The following is a 15,262-nucleotide window of genomic DNA, read 5'->3' as shown; positions in this document are numbered from 1 at the left end:
AGGGCGTAATGCTGCTGGCAGGGCGGTATGCTGCTGACAGAGTGGTATGCTGCTGACTATGGGAGACTATGTAAAGTGGCTGTTCCACTGGATGTCATAAGGTGAATGCACCAACTTGTAAGTCGCTCTGGATAAGAGCGTCTGCTAAATGACTTAAATGTAAATGTAAATGTACTATACACAGAGTACCAGGGGTGGAGCTACTGGAGGGGTGGAGCTACTGGGGGTTCAGGAGGGGTGGAGCTACTGGGGGTTCAGGAGGGGTGGAGCTACTGGGGGTTCAGGAGGGGTGGAGCTACTGGGGGTTCAGGAAGGGGTGGAGCTACTGGGGGTTCAGGTAGGTAAAAACAGTGTTATACTGCATAACAAGTAGGCTGAAACAGTGTTACCACACAAGAATAAAAACGTATTGTAATGTTGGTTTTTTCTATATTACAATCCATCAACCAATCACCTCTGACCCTTCTTCTCTCTAGGATTCGTTAAAGGAGTACCCATGTGGAGGGGAACACACCCCAGCCCCATCGCCTCTGCGGTTCCCCTGTCAGCCACCCCCTCTCTGACCAGGGAAACCCAGCTCACAGCTGTCACCACCACTACCGAGGCCGGGCCACACCATCGCCCTGCTGGGGGACAAGAAGGGCTGGCTGCATAAGGTAGGCTGTACGCGCGCGGGCGTAAGGTAGGCTGTGACGCGCGGGCGTAAGGTAGGCTGGACGCGCGCGGCGTAAGGTAGGCCAGACGCGCGCGGGCGTAAGGTAGGCTGTACGCGCGGGCGTAAGGTAGGCTGTACGCCCGGGCGTAAGGTAGGCTGTACGCGCGGGGCGTAAGGTAGGCTGCACGCGCGGGGCGTAAGGTAGGCTGCACGCGCGGGGCGTAAGGTAGGCTGCACGCGCGGGGCGTAAGGTAGGCTGCAGCGCGCGGGGCGTAAGGTAGGCTGTACGCGCGGGGCGTAAGGTAGGCTGTACGCGCGGGGCGTAAGGTAGGCTGTACGCCCCGTAAGGTAGGCTGGCACGCGCGGGGCGTGAGGTAGGCTGCACGCGCGGGGCGTGAGGTGGGCTGCACGCCCTGTAAGGTAGGGCTGCACGCGCGGGGCGTAAGGTAGGCTGGACGCGCGGGGCGTAAGGTAGGCTGCACGCGCGGGGCGTAAGGTAGGCTGTACGCGCGGGGCGTAAGGTAGGCCAGTACGCGCGGGGCGTAAGGTAGGCTGCACGCGCGGGGCGTAAGGTAGGCTGCACGCGCGGGGGCGTAAGGTAGGCTGCACGCGCGGGGCGTAAGGTAGGCTGTACGCCCCTGTAAGGTAGGCTGCACGCCCTGTAAGGTAGGCTGTACGCCCCTGTAAGGTAGGCTGTACGCCCCTGTAAGGTAGGCTGTACGCCCCTGTAAGGTAGGCTGTGACGCGCGGGGCGTGAGGTAGGCTGTACGCACGGGGGCGTGAGGTAGGCTAGACAGACAGGCAGACAGGCAGACAGGCAGACAGGCAGACAGGCAGGCAGGCAGGCAGGCAGGCAGGCAGGCAGACAGACAGACAGACAGACAGACTCTCATTAACATGAAACATGTTGCTAATGTTAATTATGGATGAAACCAGATCCAGCTGACTGCTGTTCCTCAGCTTAAATACCCTCCCTCCTTAACACACTAACAAGACACGAGACACTCCCAAAATCTCACGCACACACACACACACACTCGCACAAGCACACACATTAACAAGACATTCCCTAATCACACACACACACACTCCGCACAAGCACACACATTAACAAGACATTCCCTAATCACACACACACACACACACACACTGTGATAGGAGTAACCACAGAGACACACACACACACACACACACACACACACACACACACACACACACACTGTGATAGGAGTAACCACACACACACACACACACACACACACACACACACACACACACACACACACACACACACACACACACTGTGATAGGAGTAACCACAGAGAACACACACACACACACACACACACACACACACACACACACACACACACACTGTGATTGGAGTAACCACAGACACAAGAACACTCAAAGGAATAGTTAATATGTTTTACTTTGTTAAATATCTAAAATATGGGATAGTAATATATACTGTGAACAGTTGTGGGAATCTGCAGAGCTCAACTACAAAACCCACAATGCAATGCTCTCTCTCCAGAAAAGCTGGCTGGCTAGCTAGAAAATGTAGCTACAAACAATACCAAAGTCAATATATGGAACTCGCATAATGCAACATTGACGCTCTCTCGCTCTGCAATGATTAAGCCTGGGTCTAGTACCCTGTTAAACTGTGGGACCTGGATAGGGTATGGTGATATAGCCTGGGTCTAGTACCCTGTTAAACTGTGGGACCTGGATAGGGTATGGTGATATAGCCTGGGTCTAGTACCCTGTTAAACTGTGGGACCTGGATAGGGTATGGTGATATAGCCTGGGTCTAGTACCCTGTTAAACTGTGGGACCTGGATAGGGTATGGTGATATAGCCTGGGTCTAGTACCCTGTTAAACTGTGGGACCTGGATAGGGTATGGTGATATAGCCTGGGTCTAGTACCCTGTTAAACTGTGGGACCTGGATAGGGTATGGTGATATAGCCTGGGTCTAGTACCCTGTTAAACTGTGGGACCTGGATAGGGTATGGTGATATAGCCTGGGTCTAGTACCCTGTTAAACCTTGGGACCTGGATAGGGTATGGTGATATAGCCTGGGTCTAGTACCCTGTTAAACCTTGGGACCTGGATAGGGTATGGTGATATAGCCTGGGTCTAGTACCCTGTTAAACTGTGGGACCTGGATAGGGTATGGTGATATAGCCCAGGTCTAGTACCCTGTTAAACTGTGGGACCTGGATAGGGTATGGTGATATAGCCCAGGTCTAGTACCCTGTTAAACTGTGGGACCTGGATAGGGTATGGTGATATAGCCTGGGTCTAGTACCCTGTTAAACTGTGGGACCTGGATAGGGTATGGTGATATAGCCTGGGTCTAGTACCCTGTTAAACCTTGGGACCTGGATAGGGTATGGTGATATAGCCTAGGTCTAGTACCCTGTTAAACTGTGGGACCTGGATAGGGTATGGTGATATAGCCTGGGTCTAGTACCCTGTTAAACCTTGGGACCTGGATAGGGTATGGTGATATAGCCTAGGTCTAGTACCCTGTTAAACTGTGGGACCTGGATAGGGTATGGGGATATGGCCCGGGTTTTGTACCCTGTTAAACTGTGGGACCTGGATAGGCTATGGTGATATAGCCTAGGTCTAGTACCCTGTTAAACTGTGGGACCTGGATAGGGTATGGGGATATGGCCCGGTTTTGTACCCTGTTAAACTGTGGGACCTGGATAGGCTATGGTGATATAGCCTAGGTCTAGTACCCTGTTAAACTGTGGGACCTGGATAGGGTATGGGGATATGGCCCGGGTTTTGTACCCTGTTAAACTGTGGGACCTGGATAGGCTATGGTGATATAGCACCCTGTTAAACTGTGGGACCTGGATAGGGTATGGGGATATGGCCGGGTTTTGTACCCTGTTAAACCTTGGACCTGGATAGGGTATGGTGATATAGCCTGGGTCTAGTACCCTGTTAAACCTTGGGACCTGGATAGGGTATGGTGATATAGCCTGGGTCTAGTACCCTGTTAAACCTTGGGACCTGGATAGGGTATGGTGATATAGCCTGGGTCTAGTACCCTGTTAAACCTTGGGACCTGGATAGGGTATGGTGATATGGCCTGGGTTTTGTACCCTGTTAAACCTTGGGACCTGGATAGGGTATGGTGATATAGCCCAGGTCTAGTACCCTGTTAAACCTTGGGACCTGGATAGGGTATGGTGATATAGCCCAGGTCTAGTACCCTGTTAAACCTTGGGACCTGGATAGGGTATGGTGATATAGCCTGGGTCTAGTACCCTGTTAAACTGTGGGACCTGGATAGGCTCTGGTGATATAGCCTGGGTCTAGTACCCTGTTAAACCTTGGGACCTGGATAGGGTATGGTGATATGGCCCGGGTTTTGTACCCTGTTAAACCTTGGACCTGGATAGGGTATGGTGATATAGCCCAGGTCTAGTACCCTGTTAAACCTTGGGACCTGGATAGGGTATGGTGATATAGCCCAGGTCTAGTACCCTGTTAAACCTTGGGACCTGGATAGGGTATGGGGATATAGCCTGGGTCTAGTACCCTGTTAAACCTTGGGACCTGGATAGGGTATGGTGATAAATCCCAGGTCTAGTACCCTGTTAAACCTTGGGACCTGGATAGGGTATGGTAATATGGCCTGGGTCTAGTACCCTGTTAAACTGTGGGACCTGGATAGGGTATGGGGATATAGCCCGGGTCTAGTACCCTGTTAAACCTTGGGACCTGGATAGGGTATGGTGATATAGCCTGGGTCTAGTACCCTGTTAAACCTTGGGACCTGGATAGGGTATGGTGATATAGCCTGGGTCTAGTACCCTGTTAAACCTTGGGACCTGGATAGGGTATGGTGATATAGCCTGGGTCTAGTACCCTGTTAAACCTTGGGACCTGGATAGGGTATGGTGATATAGCCTGGGTCTAGTACCCTGTTAAACCTTGGGACCTGGTTAGGGTATGGTGATATAGCCTGGGTCTAGTACCCTGTTAAACCTTGGGACCTGGATAGGGTATGGTGATAAAGCCTGGGTCTAGTATCCTGTTAAACCTTGGGACCTGGATAGGGTATGGTGATATAGCCTGGGTCTAGTACCCTGTTAAACCTTGGGACCTGGATAGGGTATGGTGATAAAGCCCAGGTCTAGTACCCTGTTAAACCTTGGGACCTGGATAGGGTATGGTGATATAGCCTGGGTCTAGTACCCTGTTAAACCTTGGGACCTGGATAGGGTATGGTGATATAGCCTGGGTCTAGTACCCTGTTAAACCTTGGGACCTGGATAGGGTATGGTGATATAGCCTGGGTCTAGTACCCTGTTAAACCTTGGGACCTGGATAGGGTATGGTGATAAAGCCCAGGTCTAGTACCCTGTTAAACCTTGGGACCTGGATAGGGTATGGTGATATAGCCTGGGTCTAGTACCCTGTTAAACCTTGGGACCTGGATAGGGTATGGTGATATAGCCTCGGTCTAGTACCCTGTTAAGGGAGTCTAACCTGTACCAACATCAGCCCTTTGATAAGGTTGAAAATAAATAGTTCATCTGATGCTTCTCTCTTCAGTACAGTTTTCAGTTGGCTCTCTCTCATTCACCTGACTCGGTTACTCTTGTACATTTCTAAATAGCCAACATACTAAAACAACGACTGGTAAAAAAAGGGGTTTAATTATTATTTTATCTCATGTTCATCATGTCATTCTTATTTGACGGTCCTTACAAACGGTCTGTTCCAGGTACGTAGGAGTAAAAAACAAGAATTCTGGAAGAGATGGAGTCTGGGGAAAAAAAATAATATATATATATATTTAAATGAGGCTTGAATGGTGAAAACAAAACAGGTCATCATCCTCACTTTGCTTAACTTGGTGTTTCTTTCTTATCCGATGGTTTATATAACTCGCTCACCGTGAAGATAAGGTTTAAAATAATTGGATTATCTGCTGCTTCTCTCTTCAGGTTTTTTTTTTTTTTAATCACTGATTAGGCAGGCTAGCGGATCCCTCTGCAGGCCGAAATAAGCACCGCATACCTTGACTACATAATAAATAAATACATTAACTGGTCTAGGATCAGTGGGTTAACTGGTCTAGGAACAGTGGGTTAACTGACTTGTTCAGGGGATCAGTGGGTTAACTGGTCTAGGATCAGTGGGTTAACTGCCTTGTTCAGGGGATCAGTGGGTTAACTGGTCTAGGATCAATATATAATAATATATGCCATTTAGCAGACGCTTTTATCCAAAGCGACTTACAGTCATGTGTGCATACATTCTACGTATGGGTGGTCCCGGGATTGAACCCACTACCCTGGCGTTACAAGCGCCATGCTCTACCAACTGAGCTACAGAAGGACCAGTGGGTTAACTGGTCTAGTAACAGTGGGTTAACTGGTCTAGGAACAGTGGGTTAACTGGTCTAGGAACAGTGGGTTAACTGGTCTAGGAACAGTGGGTTAACTGGTCTAGGAACAGTGGGTTAACTTTCCTATAGTCCACGATCAGCTCCTTCGTCTTGTTCACGTCGAGGGAGAGGTTGTTGTCCTGGCACCACACTGCCAGGTCTCTGACCTCCTGCCTATAGGCTGTCTCATCGTTGAGGGAGAGGTTGTTGTCCTGGCACCACACTGCCAGGTCTCTGACCTCCTCCCTATAGGCTGTCTCATCGTTGAGGGAGAGGTTGTTGTCCTGGCACCACACTACCAGGTCTCTGACCTCCTCCCTATAGGCTGTCTCATCGTTGAGGGAGAGGTTGTTGTCCTGGCACCACACTGCCAGGTCTCTGACCTCCTCCCTATAGGCTGTCTCATCGTTGAGGGAGAGGTTGTTGTCCTGGCACCACACTGCCAGGTCTCTGACCTCCTCCCTGTAGGCTGTCTCATCATTGAGGGAGAGGTTGTTGTCCTGGCACCACACTGCCAGGTCTCTGACCTCCTCCCTATAGGCTGTCTCATCGTTGAGGAGAGGTTGTTGTCCTGGCACCACACTGCCAGGTCTCTGACCTCCTCCCTGCCTATAGGCTGTCTCATCGTCGAGGGAGAGGTTGTTGTCCTGGCACCACACTGCCAGGTCTCTGACCTCCTGCCTATAGGCTGTCTCATCGTTGAGGGAGAGGTTGTTGTCCTGGCACCACACTGCCAGGTCTCTGACCTCCTGCCTATAGGCTGTCTCATCGTTGAGGGGAGGTTGTTGTCCTGGCACCACACTGCCAGGTCTCTGACCTCCTCCCTGTAGGCTGTCTCATCGTTGAGGGAGAGGTTGTTGTCCTGGCACCACACTACCAGGTCTCTGACCTCCTCCCTGTAGGCTGTCTCATCGTTGAGGGGGAGGTTGTTGTCCTGGCACCACACTGCCAGGTCTCTGACCTCCCTATAGGCTGTCTAGTCGTTGAGGGAGAGGTTGTTGTCCTGGCACCACACTGCCAGGTCTCTGACCTCCTCCCTGTAGGCTGTCTCATCGTTGAGGGAGAGGTTGTTGTCCTGGCACCACACTGCCAGGTCTCTGACCTCCTCCCTGTAGGCTGTCTCATCGTTGAGGGAGAGGTTGTTGTCCTGGCACCACACTGCCTGGTCTCTGACCTCCTCCCTATAGGCTGTCTCATCGTTGAGGGAGAGGTTGTTGTCCTGGCACCACACTGCCTGGTCTCTGACCTCCTCCCTGTAGGCTGTCTCATCGTTGAGGGAGAGGTTGTTGTCCTGGCACCACACTACCTGGTCTCTGGTCTCGTCGTTGTCGGTGATCAGGCCTACCACCTGGGTTTAACTTTGTCAAACTTAATTGCTGGCTGGAGTCGCGGAGGAGCCACGCATCTCGTGGGTGAACAGGCACACACCCCGAGGGGCCCCCCATGTTGAGGATCAGCGTTGTTTGTTGCCTACCCTTACCACCTGGGGCGGCCCGTCAGGAAGTCCAGGATCCAGTTGCAGAGTGGGAGGTGTTTAGTCCCAGTGTCCAGAGGGAGGTGTTTAGTCCCAGTGTCCAGAGGGAGGTGTTTAGTCCCAGGGTCCAGAGGGAGGTGTTTAGTCTCAGGGTCCAGTTGCAAAGGGAGGTGTTTAATCCCAGGATCCAGTTGCAGAGGGAGGTGTTTAGTCCCAGGATCCAGTTGCAAAGGGAGGTGTTTAACTTGGTGATCCAGTTGCAAAGGGAGGTGTTTAACTTAGGATCCAGTTGCAGAGGGAGGGGAAGTGAAATCCTATGTCCAGAGGGAGGTTTAGTCTCAGGGTCCAGCGCGGAGTGTGTCTAATCCCAGGATCCAGTTGCAGAGGAGGTGTTTAGTCCCAGGATCCAGTTGCAGAGGGAGGTGTTTAGTCCCAGAGGGAGGTGCTTAGTCCCAGGGTCCAGGCAGAGGGAGGTGTTTAGTCCCAGAGGGAGGTGCTTAGTCCCAGGGTCCAGTTGCAGAGGGAGGTGCTTATCCCAGGTCCAGTTGCAGAGGGAGGTGTTTAGTCCCAGGGTCCAGTTGCAGAGGGAGGTGTTTAGTCCCAGGGGAGGTGTTTAGTCCCAGAGGGAGGGGGTTTAGTCCCAGGATCCTGTTGGAGGGAGGTGTTTAGTCTCAGGGTCCAGAGGGGAGGTGTTTAGTCCCAGGTCCAGTTGCAGAGGGAGGTGTTTAGTCTCAGGGTCCAGAGGGAGGCAAAGCGAGTCCCAGGGTCCAGTTGCAGAGGGAGGTGTTTAGTCTCAGGGTCCAGAGGGAGGTGTTTAGTCCCAGGGTCCAGTTGCAGAGGGAGGTGGTTAGTCCCAGGGTCCAGAGGGAGGTGTTTAGTCTCAGGGTCCAGTTGCAGAGGGAGGTGTTTAATCTGTGATCCATGCTGCAGAGGGAGGTGCTTAGTCCCAGGGGTCCAGTTGCAGAGGGAGGTGTTCAGTCCCAGAGGGAGGTGTTTAGTCCCAGAGTCCAGTTGCAGAGGGAGGTGTTTAGTCTCAGGGTCCAGTTGTAGAGCGAGGTGTTCCAGTCCAGGGTCCAGTTGCAGAGGGAGGAAAGCTTTAGTCCCAGGGTCCAGTTGCAGAGGGAGGTGTTTAGTCCCAGGGTCCAGTTGCAGAGGGAGGTGTTTAGTCTCAGGGGTCCAGAGGGGAGGTGTTTAGTCTCAGGGTCCAGTTGCAGAGGGAAGTGTTTAGTCTCAGGGTCCAGAGGGAGGTGTTTAGTCCCAGGGTCCAGTTGCAGAGGGAGGTGTTTAGTCTCAGGGTCCAGAGGGGAGGTGTTTAGTCCCAGGGTCCAGTTGCAGAGGGAGGTGTTTAGTCTCAGGGTCCAGAGGGAGGTGTTTAGTCCCAGGGTCCAGTTGCAGAGGGAGGTGTTTAGTCTCAGGGTCCAGAGGGAGGTGTTTAGTCCCAGGGTCCAGTTGCAGAGGGAGGTGTTTAGTCCCAGGGTCCAGAGGGAGGTGTTTAGTCCCAGAGGGAGGTGTTTAGTCCCAGGGTCCAGAGGGAGGTGTTTAGTCTCAGGGTCCAGAGGGAGGTGTTTAGTCCCAGGATCCTGTTGCAGAGGGACGTGCTTAGTCCCAGGGTCCAGTTGCAGAGGGAGGTGTTTAGTCCCAGGGTCCAGTTGCAGAGGGAGGTGTTCAGTCCCAGGATCCAGTTGCAGAGGGAGGTGTTCAGTCCCAGGATCCAGTTGCAGAGGGAGGTGTTTAGTCCCAGGGTCCAGTTGCAGAGGGAGGTGTTTAGTCCCAGGGTCCAGTTGCAGAGGGAGGTGTTTAGTCCCAGGGTCCAGTTCCAGAGGGAGGTGCTTAGTCCCAGGTCCAGTTCCAGAGGGAGTGTTTAGTCCCAGTGTCCAGAGGGAGGTGTTTAGTCCCAGGGTCCTGTTGCAGAGGGAGTGCTTTAGTCCCAGGGTCCAGTTGCAGAGGGAGGTGTTTAGTCCCAGAGGGAGGTGTTTAGTCCCAGAGGGCTCCAGTGGTAGAGGGAGGGGGTTAGTCCCTAGGGCCCATGGGGAGGGAGGAAGGAGCCTTGTGGGGTCCAGCGTGGGGAGCGAGGTGTTCAGTCCCAGGGTCCAGCTGCAGGAGGTGCTGCAGGGGTCCCAGGGTCCCAGCTGCAGAGGGAGGTGCTTAGTCTCAGGGGTCCAGAGGGAGGTGTTTAGTCTCAGGGTCCAGAGGGAGGTGTTTAGTCTCAGGGTCCAGGAGGGAGGCAAGTTTAGTCCTAGGTCCAGAGGGGAGCTGGTTTAGTCCTAGGTCCAGAGGGAGGTGGTTCAGTCCCAGAGTCCTTAGCTTACTGATGAGCTTTGAGGCACTATGGTGTTGAACGCTGAGCTGTAGTCAATGATCAAATGCAAGCTTCACAAGTGTAATGATACATTTCTAGCAATTGACGCTGTAAAAAGACCAGTAGTCCTGTGCTAGTAATGGTTGTTTGATGCCCATTGCTGGTGAGCTTTCAAGAAATGAAGCACTTAATATTACCGATGGCCAATTTCTTTGAGCTGCATATTTATTATGGCCATCCTCTCCCCCTACAGTTTGACGTTAAATTCCACGATCCTATAGCTGTAATCAGCAATCTGTTCGCTAGCTCACCAGCCTCTGCTGATTGACAGTTTCTTCAGGTCCCAATCAGAGGGGTCAGTGTGTTTCACTAGCCTATTATTATTATTATTATTATTTATTTATTTTTTGCAAAAAAATAGCTACTGTGTCTGGGCTGCATGCTTCGTAATCTACTGGAGAGACTGTGCCACAAAATGAGACAAGACACTGGCCAGATTATTTCAAGTCATCAGTCTCAAGTCAAAGTGAAATTAGTGACTCGAGCCAAACTCGAGTCCACAACTCTGACACTGTATGTATGGTACTGTTCCCAGATCTGTTTACGCTCTCTCTAGTTCCTCTCTTGCCAACACACCAAAAATATAATCTTCACTTCATCTTCTCTGTGCGGTCAGGTATTTCTCCAGACGGACACAACGGGGATGTTGTATCAGAGTGTATTGGTGGACCAGGACAGTCCAGTCAACGCTGACCTACTACTGGACCAGTCTGGACAGAATGTCTACGTCCTCACTGATGGCAAGGTAACACCTAGACCCTAACCCCTAGCCACTACCCCTACACCCTAACCCCTAGACCCTAACCCCTAGCCACTACCCCTACACCCTAACCCCTAGACCCTAACCCCTAGCCACTACCCCTAGACCCTAACCCCTAGCCACTACCCCTACACCCTAACCCCTAGACCCTAACCCCTAGCCACTACCCCTAGACCCTAACCCCTAGTCACTAACCCCTAGTCCTTTGGCCCTGGACCTAGCCCTGGCCACTGCCCTGCACTGGCCTGGACCTGGCCTGGCCACCTGGACCTAACCCTGGTCACTGACCCCTGGTCACTGGCCACACCCCTGGCCACTGCCCTGGACCTAACCTTCTGGCCTATTCTACCCCTGGCCCTGGACCCTAACCCTAGACCCTAACCCCCTAGCCACTACCCCTGGACCCTGGCCCTAGCGTAAGAACCTGAATGCCCCTAACCCTGGACCCTAACCCCTGCCCTACCCCTTTCCTAACCCCTGGACCCTGGCCCCTAGCCACTACCCCTGGACCCTGGCCCTTGGTCATGGCCCCCTGGACCCTGGCTTGCCTGGCCACTGCCTGGTCACTGGCCTTCCTTTAGCACAACCCCTGGACCTGGCACTCTGGTCACTCCCCCTGGCCACTACCCCTAGCCACTACCCCTAGCCACTACCCTGGACCCTAACCCCTGGACCCTAACCCCTAGACCCTAACCCCTAGCCACTACCCCTAGGACCCTAACCCCCTAGACCCTAACCCTGGACTCCTGACCCTGGACTCTAACCCCTAACCACTACCCCCTAACCCCTAGCCACTGCCCTGGACCCCTAACCCCTGGCCACTACCCCCAGACCTGGACCTTAGCCACTGCCCCTAGACCCTAACACCCAGCCACCACCCCCTGGACCCTGGCCCCCAGACCCTAACCCCCAGGACCCTAACCCTAGACCCTAACCCCTAGCCACTGCCTGTTAGCCACTGCCCTGGACCCTGGCACCTGGCCACCACCCCCGGACCTGGCCTAGCCACTACCCTGGAACCCTGGCCCTGGCCACTGCCCCTAGACCCTAACCCCTAGCCACTACCCCTAACACCTGGCCACTACCCTGGACCCTAACCCCCAAACACTACCCCTGGACCCTAACCCCTAAACACTACCCTAGACCCTAACCCCTAGCTACTACCTAAACTCTGGCCCCTAAACACTACCCCTGGACCCTAACCCTAGCTCACTGCCTTAGCTACTGCCCTTAGCCACTGCCCTCGACCCTAACCCCTAAACACTACCCCCTGGACCCTAACCTCCCAGACCCTAACCCCCAGCCACTACCCCTAGACCCTAACCACTGCCCCTGGACCCTAACCCTAACCACTACCCCTAGACCTAACCCCTAAACACTACCCTGGACCCTAACCTCAAACACTGCCCCTGGACTCAGGCTCATATCCATGTGGATAATATACCTGATGTTCTCTCCCTCTCCCCCTTCCTCTCTATGTCATCTCTCTCCCTCTCCCTATGTCTCTCTCTCCTCCCTCTCTTTTCCTCTCTCTCGCCTTCCCCTTCCTCTCTCTCTTTCTTTCTCTCTCTCTCACCCCTCTTCCCCCTTTCTGTCTCCCCACTCTCTGGGGGCTCTCTCTCTCTCTCTCTCTCTCTCTCTCTCTCTCTCTCTCTCTCACCTCACTCTCACTCTCTCACTCTCTCACTCACTCTCTCTCTCTCTCACTCTCCCTCTCTCTCTCACACTCTCTCTCTCTCTCTCTCTCTCTCTCTCTCTCTCTCTCTCTCTCTCTCTTACTCTCTCTCTCAGGTGTCCAAGGTGTCTGTATCTCAGTGTGAACAGCAGCCTGACTGCCAGTCCTGTCTGTCTGTCAGAGATCCTTACTGTGGCTGGTGTGTCCTGGAGGGAAGGTACTGTACACTGACACTCTTCCTGGGGTTTATTATGGTTCCCCATTAGTTCCTGCCAAGGCAGCAGCTACTCTTCCTGGGGTTTATTATGTGTCCCCATTAGTTCCTGCCAAGGCAGCAGCTACTCTTCCTGGGGTTTATTATGGTTCCCCATGAGTTCCTGCCAAGGCAGCAGCTACTCTTCCTGGGGTTTATTATGGTTCCCCATGAGTTCCTGCCAAGGCAGCAGCTACTCTTCCTGGGGTTTATTATGGTTCCCCATTAGTTCCTGCCAAGGCAGCAGCTACTCTTCCTGGGGTTTATTATGTGTCCCCATTAGTTCCTGCCAAGGCAGCAGCTACTCTTCCTGGGGTTTATTATGGTTCCCCATGAGTTCCTGCCAAGGCAGCAGCTACTCTTCCTGGGGTTTATTATGGCTCCCCATGAGTTCCTGCCAAGGCAGCAGCTACTCTTCCTGGGGTTTATTATGGATCCCCATTAGTTCCTGCCAAGGCAGCAGCTACTCTTCCTGGGGTTTATTATGGATCCCCATTAGTTCCTGCCAAGGCAGCAGCTACTCTTCCTGGGGTTTATTATGGTTCCCCATGAGTTCCTGCCAAGGCAGCAGCTACTCTTCCTGGGTTTATTATGGGTCCCCATTAGTTCCTGCCAAGGCAGCAGCTACTCTTCCTGGGGTTTATTATGGTTCCCCATGAGTTCCTGCCAAGGCAGCAGCTACTCTTCCTGGGTTTATTATGGGTCCCCATTAGTTCCTGCCAAGGCAGCAGCTACTCTTCCTGGGTTTATTATGGGTCCCCATTAGTTCCTGCCAAGGCAGCAGCTACTCTTCCTGGGGTTTATTATGGGTCCCCATTAGTTCCTGTCAAGGCAGCAGCTACTCTTCCTGGGTTTATAATGGATCCCCGCTAGTTCCTGTCAAGGCAGCAGCTACTCATCCCTGGGGTTCATCATAATTAAGGCAGTTTATACCATTTTTAAAACATTACAATACATTCACAGATTTCACAACACACTGTGTGCCCTCAGGCCCCTACTAAACCACCACCACATATCTACAGTACTACATCCATGTGTATGTTATCGTGTGTCTCTCTTCACAGTCCCTGCTGTTCCATGAGGTGTATTTTTTATCTGTTTTTTAAATCTAATTTTACTTTGAATCAGTTACCTGATGTGGAATAGAGTTCCATGTAGTCATGGCTCTATGTAGTACTGTGGAATAGAGTTCCATGTAGTCATGTCTCTATGTAGTACCTGGAATAGAGCAGTCCACATGTAGTCATGGCTCTATGTAGTACCTGTGGAATAGAGCTACTCTTCATGGCTCTATGTACTGTGGAATAGAGTTCCATGTAGTCAAGACAGCAGCTATGTTCCTGTGGAATAGAGTTCCATGTAGTTCCCAAGGCAGCAGCTAGTACTTCCTGGGAATAGAGTTCCATGTAGTCATGGCTCTATGTAGTAATTTTCCCGAATAGAGTTCCATGTAGTCATGGCAAGGCTAGTAGTTCTGGGGAATAGAGTTCCATGTAGTCATGGCTCTATGTAGTACTGTGGAATAGAGTTCCATGTAGTCATGTCTCTATGTAGTACTGCCAAAGACAGCAGCTTGGCCTTTCCTGGGGTTTTTATTTATGACTTTATTAGTTCTTGCTTCTGGCAGCAGCAGCTACTCTTCCTGGGTTTATTATGGATCCCAATAGAGTTCCATGTAGTCATGGCTCTATGTAGTACTGTGGAATAGAGTTCCGTGTAGTCTTGGCTCTATGTAGTACTGTGGAATAGACTTCCGTGTAGTCATGGCTCTATGTAGTACTGTGGAATAGACTTCCATGTAGTCATGGCTCTATGTAGTACTGTGGAATAGAGTTCCATGTAGTCATGGCTCTATGTAGTACTGTGGAATAGAGTTCCATGTAGTCATGGCTCTATAGTACTGTGGAATAGAGTTCAATGTAGTCGTGGCTCTATGTAGTACTGTGGAATAGAGTTCCATGTAGTCGTGGCTCTATGTAGTACTGTGGAATAGAGTTCCATGTAGTCATGGCTCTATGTAGTACTGTGGAATAGAGTTCCATGTAGTCACGGCTCTATGTAGTACTGTGGAATAGAGTTCCATGTAGTCAGTCTCTATGTAGTACTGTGGAATAGAGTTCCATGTAGTCATGGCTCTATGTAGTACTGTGGAATAGAATTCCATGTAGTCATGGCTCTATAGTACTGTGGAATAGAGTTCCATGTAGTCACGGCTTTATGTAGTACTGTGGAATAGAGTTCCATGTAGTCTTGGCTCTATGTAGTACTGTGGAATAGAGTTCCATGTAGTCATGGCTCTATGTAGTACTGTGGAATAGACTTCCATGTAGTCATGGCTCTATGTAGTACTGTGGAATAGACTTCCATGTAGTCATGGCTCTATGTAGTACTGTGGAATAGAGTTCCATGTAGTCATGGCTCTATGTAGTACTGTGGAATAGAGTTCCATGTAGTCATGGCTCTATGTAGTACTGTGGAATAGAGTTCCATGTAGTCGTGGCTCTATGTAGTACTGTGGAATAGAGTTCCATGTAGTCACGGCTCTATGTAGTACTGTGGAATAGAGTTCCATGTAGTCAGTCTCTATGTAGTACTGTGGAATAGAGTTCCATGTAGTCATGGCTCTATGTAGTACTGTGGAATAGAGTTCCATGTAGTTA

At 51.7% G+C, this 15,262-nt stretch overlaps 1 long non-coding RNA gene across 1 annotated transcript; it reads left to right on the top strand.

Moving 5' to 3' along the window:
* Positions 1–608: 608 nt before the first annotated feature.
* LOC127919091 (uncharacterized) lies at positions 609–12,589 on the top strand. The gene is made up of 3 exons (XR_008101945.1): positions 609–656; positions 10,531–10,659; positions 12,466–12,589. It is a non-coding gene; the product is annotated as an uncharacterized LOC127919091 (long non-coding RNA).
* Positions 12,590–15,262: the final 2,673 nt, after the last annotated feature.

The sequence above is a fragment of the Oncorhynchus keta genome, unplaced genomic scaffold (genome assembly GCF_023373465.1).
Source record: "Oncorhynchus keta strain PuntledgeMale-10-30-2019 unplaced genomic scaffold, Oket_V2 Un_contig_15733_pilon_pilon, whole genome shotgun sequence".
NCBI lineage: Eukaryota > Metazoa > Chordata > Actinopteri > Salmoniformes > Salmonidae > Oncorhynchus > Oncorhynchus keta.
This window is presented reverse-complemented; position numbering and strand designations above follow the sequence as displayed.